Here is a 12362-nt window from a genome sequence, read left to right on the forward strand (position 1 = left end):
AGGACCCGGCCCGATCTATCTCGTGTTGTTCAGGACAATTAACCACGGCCGTGCCAGTTCATCTGATGTGGCCATCTCCAGTGACTGTTAAGTAGGGAATCAGGTGGGTCGGATGTCGTTTAATACTCATTTGAGTCATGGGTGTAAACAGAAGGGTCCCCATAGTTATACACAGGTGGTGCTAACGTGTCTCTCTTGGGCATATTGTAGTCATATTTTTCCTTGTTGCGATGTTTTAGAAAAAAAAATGCAAGTCAATTTGTAATCTAACCACGGAATCTGGTGGAATCGACCTAACAATCGAAGAAACTGTTATACAAGATGTTGGAGTATCGGTCGGGACGCCATAAGCTCAAGTGGGAGGTTGCTACTATGACTTTACCAGAGCACAGCAGGCAGACACGTGTATGTCTTTGTTTTTCTTAAGCAAAATCTTTTGTTGGTTACGTAAGCTTTGATTGGCGTGCTGTTAATTGTTCAAATTATTGAATGTCTACATCCTAACAGTATCTTAAAATCCCTATTACGAGATATAGCCAAAGGGCAGGCCGTTGGGTCAAGCTGTTAATGTGGCGTCAGTCAGATCAACGTTCTCGTGTCTTAAGATTACAATCTTAATACTAAACGCAGACAGTTAGAAACTTCAGCAAAATTGGGCGACCAGGTAAGATTGCACAGATAGGATTGCTGATAGCAAAATTAGTGACCCGAGTGTAAACAAGATTGCAAATTGACTTAATGATTTGCTACAGGCACCGCCAGACAGATGTGATTACCTCTAACCTTTTTTTAAAGTTCACAAATGACTATTGACAAATTACCACCGTGTATGTCAGCTCCTATAGGTGGGGGAACTGTTCACTAAACAGTGATTTGTACCGTCACCATAGACGTGAGAGACTGGTGTGGTGTGTGTCTGCGGCCATGGCAACCTTCCAACCAAAAGAGCAAGGCAATTTGCCTTCACAACCAGATGAAATAGACATCGATTTCTTTTCTTACTCAACAGGCATCTTTAGGTAATTCGTCCCAGTTGGATCACATTACTTATCCTTGTTGGTGTATAAGAGATGCCATGGAGATTGGGCGATTCATAAAAAACTGAAAGGCGGTGAAACAATACTTAGTAAGCATGCTATTTGAAAAGTCAAAGTTTATTCAAAGTCGTGTGGGGTCGTGTGGCGTAGTGGCAGAGTGCTCGACTCGGAACCAAGAGGTCCCGGGTTCGAGTCCTGACATGTCACCGATCTTGTGCCCTTGCGAAAGGCACTTAACACGACTTGCCTCACTTAACTCAAGTGAAAATGAGTATGGTCCTGTCCTGTATTTGTCCTCTGTGTTGGTGGCGGCATAAAATAAGTTGATATAACTTCAGTGTGCCGTCGCCATGCTTGGTCATGAAATATTAGAATAAAAAAAGTCACACAGCGAAAGTAACACAGTGTATGGCAGAAAATAAGATTACTAGCTGGTATATATGAGTCTATCAAGATTCTAAATATAAGTTCAACGGGTATCATAAAATGAATGTTTACGATGCTCTACGTCATATCCACCATATGATCGATTATGCGTCAACGGTATATGATATGTACTTGCATAATTTTAACTGAAACTCACCAATCATTCATTTTTATGGTCCGAACGCTTACAAGTTATCAGATATATACCCACTTGCTGATTTCCCAGAAGAATTATTTTTTACAGCTGAGAGTAAAGTACGAAAGATCCCCTGACTTTGTTCAGGATCTTCCTCTTTCGGTCTAAAATGTGGGTAGAAATAGCCACGAGTACTTTTGTACGTAGGTATGCTTTAAAAGCCTCCAGGCTTTAGCTTCAGTTTTACCGGTGCCATTACCTTACTAGTACTGGAAATCATAAGTCATATTAAAATTCTTACTCAGTTCAATGCGCGATATCCGTACAACGTATAGCTAGTCCTAAGGGCAGAAGCTTTCCCATTAAAAATACACTTAACATTCCCAGGCCCCCAGGAAAGATTGTACTCAAATAAAGTTTTTAAAAAATATAGGTATTTTGATCTTGCACATAAGATCAAATCGATGCAGGTACTAGGTATGCTGCCAACATTACTTTGGCAAACATGAAAATGCAATTTGCTCGGAAGCAATTTATACATATCCATACAATCAAAAAAGTCATATGACATGCATCCTTCTCCTACTTTTAAGATAAAGGTATTGGATATGAGGCGTGGTCCTGTACCTGGGTATATATCGCCGTGGATAAGAATCGTTTTAAAATCTAGGACAACAGTTGCGGTTTTAATTTATTTGTATGTAAAACAGTGAGAACAAAGTAATTAATGTACCTCTCTGGTAATCCTAAGCACATCGTATATTTTACTAAATATTAGTTTGTAATGTACTCTATGTTGAAATATTATTACTTCATATCTATGTCTTTATTTCATAACTACGCCCCCAGCACATGAATTCGTTCCAAACATTGCCATTGCATGAACTTAAAAACGTGCGTATAATTGTAAATTCACAAAAGAACAGATTTCTAAACAGCATAGTCGTACAAATAGCCAGGTACAAATAGCCAACTGTGCACGAGGGCGTTCAACACGAAAACAATACACTCAAACGTCCATCGGGTACTTTGAAGGGCGTACAGAGTTGAACGCTTTTGGAGAAAGAGTAGGAGCATAATGGTTTTCGTTAAGGCATCCCATGCATCAACGCTCGGCTTGAATGGCATTCAAAGTACCCAGTGTGGCGTAGACACTCAGGCTTCTGTAAGGAAATTACACGAATCAGATAGGAGTGTCCACGAAAAAAAGATAGTGACTATACATGAGAGCTTCCATATCGTTAAAAGAAAACCCTAATACTCTATTATAATGATTACTGCCACTATCTTTGGATCCTCTGAGGCTCAGTGCTCTAAAACAGATCACCCAGTCTTCACGGTTATGATGTAAGGACAAGAAGGGCTGTTGAGATAATGCTGCATGGGGAACCTTTTTTGCATGCAGGATGGGAGCGATTTTAAGCCGTGGAAGTTCTCATCTTTTACTGCAGTGCTTATTGCCATCCCTCCAGAGAACACCAGTGTAATTTCCTAAAGCACCTCTGAGCCGTCCCCTTTCAGACTATTGCTCAATTGACATGTTAAAGTGTGAGTAATTGCAGAAGAACTTCACGGAGTGATTTTGGAGCACGTAGACCGAGACTGCTATCTTTCATGGAAAGGCAGGGACTTTTAATAGTACAAGGAAGGATTTAAAACTGTTACGCACGACAAAGTTCTGTAAGCGTAAGATTTTTCAGACGGCATCCACCATCTTTCTTTAGGTATTGAAGGGGACTTTTCAATTTGCTAGAAAGATGCCGTTCTTAGCTAGAATGTGATCATAATAGCAATAACAAAACTTGAACATGGAACTTCGTTTTGTCGAGGATCAGTGGTTTAGTCCAGAATCTTAGGTAATTTATACAATTTGATGTACGACACACTCAAATTGATTTTGATGAAAGTTCATCTGGTTTGTATTACATTACAAATGTGAAAAAAGTTTAGCTCCAACTAAAAACGGACTCACTTGGCCTGGAATGTTCAACTGAGTAACCTAATTCTCTTCAGATACCTTCCCAATTACCCAGGACACGTACTTTGAATTTATGCACATGTGACGTCAGAAAAGGGTCAAGGTTTGTTAGAAGTTGATATCGTCCCCCGTCCAGATTGATGTGTGTGTGTGTGTGTGGGGGGGGGTTTGATATACACGATGTAACTGAAACTAGGTATGTAGTTATGTAGTACGCATTAATATTTATCGAATTTATTTGCCAACCACATGTTCCCAGCCTACCTTGTGCCAAATTTGCTTGAAATATGATGTTCAGGTACATGAAATAATTGTGGGTATATGTGGACCCTAGTGTACCAATTAATCAGTCTGGCGAGCTGTACAGTACGGATGAGGGTTAATTGTTACAACTGATGGATAATGTTGGTGTGACCATACATTTCTAAATCAATATTTCTTACACTCCATCGCCGTGCGTTTTGACTGCATGGAACCTGAGCCAAACAATTATTCAAATGAGAAGTGAAGTTTAAGCAAACCGCGCTCGACATGTGACTTGTACGGGTCAAGGCAAGTGGGACTAAGAAACTGCCTCTAGGTTTCGCTACCGCTATCTCTACTCGGCAATCAAGAATTCCCTCACACAAAATCCCATGGGTAAAGCTAGCTGAAACAGCCCGGAAGGAACGTTTCATCAAGATGTCATACGAGAGATTTCTCAGGGCGTTGAGGTCCCTTTAATAAATAACGATGACTTCCCTTCGCTGCATTTGAGCATTTGACTGAAGCAGGATTACGCGCTTCCTCATGCGGCACTTTTGCATTACGGCGGCATGCATCACTTTCATTGTAATAATGACACGGTTGTTCCGATAACATCAGAACTGTTAGAGGATCCGTTTGGAGGCTTTGTGTCTTGTAATACTTCTGAGCATAGAGTTTCCCTTCTAACTCCATGTTCTGAGAGACGCGTAACACAGGAGCAGGTTGGTTTAAGATAACTTATAATGACTTCTTTGAAGACATGTACGTTTAGCATAACTTGGTTCCTGATGGTATTTGATATTTGTTCATTTCTGCATGGGTATGCCTGTGCGTGGGATATCTTGTTGAGAATTAACATTGCTGATACTGTTTTGGCTACGATGCACATAATCCATTCATGTAATATACCCCATGTAGGTTACTCAATGCTGATTAGAATAAATTTGTAAATTCAACTGCACTTATTTAGGTTAGGTGGTTCCATTTGCTACTGTAATATATGCTTGAAAATATACATTGGAGGTATTGTGTGTGACGTGAAAGACTTTCAAGTTTGATCAACACGACGTTTTCTAAGTAAACTTTTTGCACTTGTGTGTGTGTGCTGCCGCCTTGGCGCCATACGTAAGATAGCTTTGAACTTCATGATAGACTAACGGCCAAACTCATTTCCATTTACATTGGGTTACAGATAAAACTGCCCCGTGTTCTTTCCCACTTTGCGGAAGTCCATTTGAGGCAGACGTAATGCTGACGAATATGTGTTCCGTACAGATGCATGCTGGAAAGCCGACTCCAGCACCTCCGTAAGAAATATCATCAGGTCAACGGTGTCTTCCGCCACGATGAAGCCACGATTGACTGCTCTTGCCTTCCTGGCCTCGGTTTTCATCATCACGGTGTGGGGAAATGAGAACGGCGATCCGGTGGTCACCACGAAGTACGGGCCTGTCCGGGGGAGGAGGATCGAGGCGCCCAAGCACGGCATGCGGCCGTCCGGAGGTACCTGGGCATCCCGTACGCACGGCCACCTGTGGGGGATCTCCGCTTCAAGCCGCCGATGCCACCCGCGCACTGGGCGGACGAGCGGGACTGCACCACAGCGGCCGCCGCCTGCCCGCAGATCGTCCCGCCTGACGACGCTACATTCCCCTTCCCTCCTCGCTTCAGAAAATCGATGCAGTCCTACCTGACAAGGATGGATGAAGACTGCCTGTACCTGAATATATACAGTCCGGAGGACCAAGGTTCGTGCTTTATCCATTTACCACACAAGACGCATGGTTATGCTTGGCGGAATAATATAATTACTCCACTTAAACCTCCACCAGTGCAATAAGATCACGACACTTATTTCTAACATGAGTCCTTCAAAAGGAAAAAAAAGTTGCAGCATAGACGCTTATCGATTATGAGGAAAGAAAGTGGTATTAGATATGCCAATATGCCTGCATATCACGTTCAAAGGTTTCAAATAATTGGCTCACGCGTACACGCACGCAAATTGCTTTCGTCTTTGGTGCACATTGATCCACAGCGGTGGTTCCTTTGGTCAAAGATGCACCACCGCAGCTATCTCGGCACTGCACGGCATGCATAATTCTCGGTGGGTAGTCATCCTGCCGGGGTGGTACACAGGTTACGGTTGTTGAGGGATCACGAGGAGATTAAGCTCTTTAACGCTCTTGGCAGTAACATACGACACATTGGAGTTCACCACATGTGTGTGGAGGAGTTGACTTGAACTCACGATTCACATCAAAAGATTCACCACACGCAATGAGAATACCAAGTACTCTATCAGTCCTCCAAAACGCTTGTTTGCAGGGAAGGATTTCGCGGATGCGCCATTGACTGATATTTATCGATACTTCAGTGTCAAACGAAGGACACGCACTTGTGTAGGAGGAATCGGCTTAAAACGCACCAAGGACGTATTCTATGCATACCAAATCTTACTGTAAGTGATTGTTGTATACCTGCATCCCCCTTTTCCTGTTGGGGTCTAAATCATCCTTTATTCTGAAAAAAAAATTCCTACAGAGCTTCATGGTATCCACAAAGCAATTGTATATGGCACCACAATAAGATTATCTTCTTTTCATCGTCACGGGGGGCACAGTTTGCGACCTTGGGTCAGCAGTTCAGGCAAAAGAGCGATAACACGGGTAGCAATGTTATATTGTTTCCATTCTTTACTGCCGCGATGCCAAGATAGCATCAATTTACAACGCACGTTTCAGGCCCCGTGTTTATTGTAAATCCATATTGAATTCCTAACGAATGGCAGACTTGTATGATGGCCGTGGGTAGATCCTAGTTCATGTGTCTCCTACATAGAGTGGCGCCTGTGGCTAGCCGCGTGGTCCAATGTCTGCCACATGAGTCGCACCTATACTGATTGTGTGCCGTTAGAGTCGCAGCATTGATTATTGTACAACGTAACTTTTTAATGCGATCCATTGTAAAGTATGGGTGAACGAACGCAGTTTTATTGGACAAGTTTAACTATCAGATAAAGTTGCTTCCTGACAACCCCGCGGCCATTTATTTGGCAGCTATTTTGGGAACACCTTGTCTGCATATGGTTGTATGGCAATCACTCGAGATCTTACCAGATACAGATTCATGTACAGCTACAGATTGATGTACAGATACATATTCATGTACAGATACAGATTCTTGTACAGATACATATTTTCCGAGTATGATGACCGTGTCAGTCCCTACCCAAGTGAGGATGGTTGACATGGTGGCCTTTGCGTGAATTTGTTTAAGGTGAATATTAAACATGTTGCGAATCTGGTTGATTGGTTGCATTACATTTGATATGCAAACTTGCGTGTTTTATAACTGCAGGGAATCTTGATCGAGAGGAGATGTATCCTCTAGCGGTTCTGGTGTTCATCCACGGCGGAGGCTACACATCCGGTACGGCAAACGCTTACGACGGGACCGTCCTGGCCAGCCATGGCCTCGTGGTCGTGGTCACCGTCAACTACAGACTAGGAGTTTTTGGTACGTCCTTGTGTCTTGTAAACAGAGCTTTTAATTGGTCCAGTTCCTACTCATGGGCAATCCAATTGATGTGACAACACGTGGCCGTGCGAAATGCAACGTACGAAATGGTCCAAAAGACGTTGGAAGTCGGTATCGTGCCCCGTCCAGATCTAACCTTCTCCCTGATACCTGACACCATGATCAATATAGACAATTTGTCTATATGTAGTTAACAGCTACTTTGGTGTGCTAAAGGTTAATGGAGACTCTTGAATATTAATTGTAGATATGTTATGAAAACAAATGTTATGTATAAGAAGTCATGCCTCCAAGTACCAGAGATATCAACCAAGGATTGAGTTGTTCAAAAACTTATTCTTTCCCAGATCTATCGCAGAGTAGAACTTACTATCACCAAGTGCAATAGGGACATTGTCATTGGATAGCTTTATGGAATGTTTGGAGTTAGATGCTCAAAGTTAGGTGTAACACGTTGTTCGGTGTGATGTAGCCAGCTGCCGCCGCGCCGCGTGCCTGCGAAGCTGGAGTGTTACGCCGAAGGGCGGTTATACCGGCTATACAGATACAGGTTATACCAAGAGAAGTATTAAAGTACAACTATACATTTTCTATTCTAAATGCAGGCTTTCTGAGCACGGGTGATAAGAGTGCCCCAGGAAACTATGGGATCATGGACCAGATTGCCGCCCTGCAGTGGATCAGTGACAACATCGGATCGTTCAACGGCGACCCGACCAGGATCACACTCGTGGGGTTCGGCACAGGGGCCGCCTCCGTCAACCTGTTAACCATGTCCCCAAAAGCCGCAGGTAGAATACTTTGCATTAGTCTCCACCAGATTCTTTTGCAGGCTGAATAAATAGTAGAAATCGGCATAACACATAGGCGTAATGTTGCAAGCCTTGCGTTATTTTATCGCTACTTCAACGGTAAATGCTCCGTGGAGCATTCGCTAGTGCCCCCACTTCGAACATTCTCAGCAAGGACACGTCTTGCCACTTCCACCGAAGCAAATCACCCTTTCTTCCTCCATTCACCACCTCTTAGGAGGAAGTTCCACGCTGAAAGCTTCTTTCCCAGAACAACATCACTTTGGAATAAGCTACCTCGTGATTGTTAACCTGATGAGTATAACCTTAAACTTTTCAAGTCTAAGGTCAACAAACATCTGTCCTCACTGGCTGTACTGTAACCCAAAACATTTTTAATGGCTCCCATGAGCCTTGTTTTGCGGTGACCTATGAAGTAAATAAATTTAAACAAAGGGGAGTTGGCCGGCCATAGAGGGTCCAATTTGCCTGCATAGGCACAGGCAACTCCCCTGGCCAGCTACATTTTTGTTAGGCGGATTTCTACTATTTATTCAGCCTGCAAAAGAGATCTGGTGGAGACTAACTTTGCATTGCTATGGGTAACATGACAATCATCTGAAATTACATTCAGTAATTCAATAAATTTTATGCATGGTTGTAAAAACACACGAAGTTCTTTGATTGCCATGCGAAATGTTTGAGTTTTCGTTTTAACTGTGCACGTGCTTTAGCTTTGGTGTATGCCTTGTATGTACAGGTGATACATTCTTACGGTTTGTACTTATGGAGATCATTATGATTGCATTATCGATTAGAAAATAAAACTGTATCTGAAAATTTATATATAGAGCCTACCAGAAGTTTGAATTACTTCGTCCTTGTTCCTTTATGAAGTGCTCTCCAACTCAGATTCCCCATATCCTGTAACAAATGGGTCTATATATTCTGTACACAGTGTTATGATTTATTTATGTGCACTTTTGCAGGGTTGTTTCGCCGTGCCATTCTCCAGAGTGGTTCGGCTCTATCTACGTGGTCGATGGCACATAATCCCCGCCACTCAGCCACAATTTTAGCGGAGAGAGTGGGGTGCTGCCGAGACGACACCCTCCGGACAGTAGACTGTCTCCGCGACAAACCCTACACTGACTTACTCCTCAAGGAAGCCACGTTTTCAGGCTCCCCGTTTTACTCCATGTTCGGTCCTGTCGTGGACGGCACTGTTATAACGGACAATCCGAGAAGGCTTCTGGAAGGAGACCTGTTCCGTAGTTATGATCTGATGCTTGGTATCGCCGAAAACGATGGCTACAACTACGTCGGCAACTTGTCAGGCATCAACAGTGGTCTCCCAGAAGACGCATTCAGAGTTGTCGTCAGCGACTTTGTCAATCACGTCTTTCCCTATAGAGAAAATGAAATTCAGGACGCCATCTTGTTTATTTACACGAACTGGGGAAACGACAATAATGAGACAAGGCGACGTAGTGTTGTGCGTATGTTCACGGAACAGCAGATTGCAGTGCCTATCATTGACGTTGCCAACACACACTCTATACGAAATACGGAAAGCTCGACTTATTTTTACTGTTTCACGTATAGAGCGGACAACAGTCCTTTTCCGAAATGGGCAGGGGCAGTTAACGGCGAAGAACTGCCATTTCTATTTGGCGCTCCCTTGGCACCCTTGAAAATGTTTCAAAATCAAAATTTCTCCAAAGCAGAAACGATGTTGAGTGCTGCCATCATGACCTACTGGAGCAACTTTGCCAAAAGCGGGTAAGCTAAGTCCTTTACACGTATGATTCTGCACTGCGTTTCTTCCTATAAGCCTTGGGGAATGCACTCTTACATAAGGCCACAGCAATTGGATTGGATGACATCAGCGCGCGCATTAATTTTCGCCTGATTTTGGAAAAAAATTTGTTGCCTTCTCACAGTGGTCAACATGCCGAAAATGGGCAAAGATGTCTGCTGCCATGCCGGAAGGTGGATGGCAGATAACTATATGAAGAGAGGAGACAAGAAAAGGCTCTGACTTTATGTTTTGTTTCTTACTTTGATGCAGTGATTTGTGTTGCTGGCTGTGTATATGTGATGTCCCCACTGAAACCATGCATTTGTACAATGATTGAGTCAAAATTTTAAATTGTAGGAACCTTGTTTTTTCGGCCCGCCTTGTTTTTTTCGCCCTATCGCATTAGATTTTGGAGTCTGCGAAGGATGTCATCCATAAAATTTATTTGCTGTGGCCTAATCCTTTTGGAATGCACTCTTACATTAGAAACAATGTAGCATGTTTGGCCACTGTGGGTAAGTAGGAGAAGTTTTACAGCACCTCACCGCGATGTTTGCAGTCATCGCAGCTTCTCGTGTGAGTCTAGATCTGCAGAGTTTGACAACCTTCAATAGTAATATTGTTTTTACACATGGATGTACATATGTCTATGAATAATTGGGAATACAAGTATATCTAAGAGCGAGCTGATATCAGTTTCAAATGTCAGTGTCGATTAAATATTGTTTTGTATCACTTTTTTTTCAGAAATCCGGAAGAACCTAAAAATCAGCAAACCACGTTCATCCACGAGAGGCCGAACAGGTACGAGCGGATCGCCTGGGAGCCGTACAGCGTGGACAACTGCAGCACGTGCCGGGAGAACTTCATGTACCTGGGGATGAACCCGCGGACATCGCGGGGGTTCCGGTCGCAGAGGGTGGCGTTCTGGATCGAGCTGGTCCCGAAGTTGCTGCGCCCGCAGGCCGTCCCCGGACACAACAAGCTACACCCGCCACTCACTCCCAACGAGATGTGTGAGATTCCTGACCTAGCTCGGACTATTGCCGGTAAAAACGGACTTGCAGTGCGCTATCCAGACGATAGGTTGAAGACCTTCGGTGGGAAGAAGCAGGCATCGGACAAGTGTATCCCCGTGCCCGCAACCGCTGTGTCCCCTTCCCCGGCAACTGATCAAGGTACGTCCGACCAGATTCCGCATGATTGGGCTGATCTCCATCACAGCACGGACCACATGGAGCCTAAGTCATCAGGACTGAGTGTCGTCATTGCCGTCGGCGCGACCTTACTGTGTCTAAACCTTGTCGTACTTATTGTCTGTTACAAGAGAGCCAGGCGGCGACGCAGGAAAGCTGATGAAATCATCCATAGACAAGAGAGGACAAGACTGACGGCATCGGACATGCACAGTTTGCTAAAGATACACGAGACTGCACATCGTTACGAGTCGAGTCAGAGTGATGAGACGTTAGAACTGGAGGAAATAGCCACAAAGAGCAGCTGCCTGGTGGAACATGAGGATATAGAGGACACCAAGACTCGTGTTGTATAAAGTGTAAAACTGATAAGTCGAGACCAATCTCATCATATACCACACAGTTGCCTCTGACGAATTATATAAGTCCAGTCTTCTCATTCTTATCGTGTATAAAGTTAATGTTCCATGATACGTATTTTGAACTGCAAAGGCATTTTTTATAGTTGAATGTGTTAGTATTGCGTTTTAGTCTGTAACGGGAGGAGAAGCTCTGGAGCACATGGTAACGTTAAATTAATTAGGAAAAATTAAGTGGAAAATAATGTATAGATATTGAACACTGTATAGCTTTTACATGTTTCCTGTTGAGCAACGAAGCTTAAAATTCACGGCAAAATGATGCATTCAAAGGAAATCTAGTATGTTTTTAGATGAATACAGTTATAAGAATACAATTATAAGTATTTAAATGTGGTGCTATTTCCTGCTTGATTTGGTACACGGATGTGTTTTTCGGTACATGAATGTGTATTTCTTGTCCTTTGAATGAATCAGCACACCAGAGTGTTCTAGCTTTAATCTCTGTGGCAATGCCATGGCCTCTGGGCAGCCTCCCTAATGCCAGGGGCACTCTTTTTACATACGATATGAGCATCATGCCTCTGGTACTCTCTAAAGATTTCTTAATCTTTGTCTCCTGTGAATCACCATTATTAATTGTAGTTTTTCGGGCAATCTAGGAATGTGCCACACTTTCAAGTTTTCTTAATCTTTGTCTCCTGTGAATCACCATTATTAATTGTAGTTTTTCGGGGCATCTAAGAATGTGCTACACTTATCCGTAATCATGTGTGCCTTATGGAGATACAGATTTGCGTTTCCCCCTAGATGTTGTTATATAAGCTAGGTCATATTCCATGTCGAATTCAA

General features: G+C 43.2%; 1 pseudogene; it reads left to right on the forward strand.

The window, feature by feature from the left end:
- The first annotated feature begins 5149 nt into the window (after positions 1 to 5149).
- LOC109463872 lies at positions 5150 to 11580 on the forward strand (annotated as a pseudogene).
- The last annotated feature ends 782 nt before the right edge of the window (positions 11581 to 12362 follow it).

This window comes from Branchiostoma belcheri, unplaced genomic scaffold, assembly GCF_001625305.1.
Source record: "Branchiostoma belcheri isolate BF01 breed outbred unplaced genomic scaffold, Haploidv18h27 scaffold13, whole genome shotgun sequence".
NCBI classification, from domain to species: Eukaryota; Metazoa; Chordata; class Leptocardii; order Amphioxiformes; family Branchiostomatidae; genus Branchiostoma; species Branchiostoma belcheri.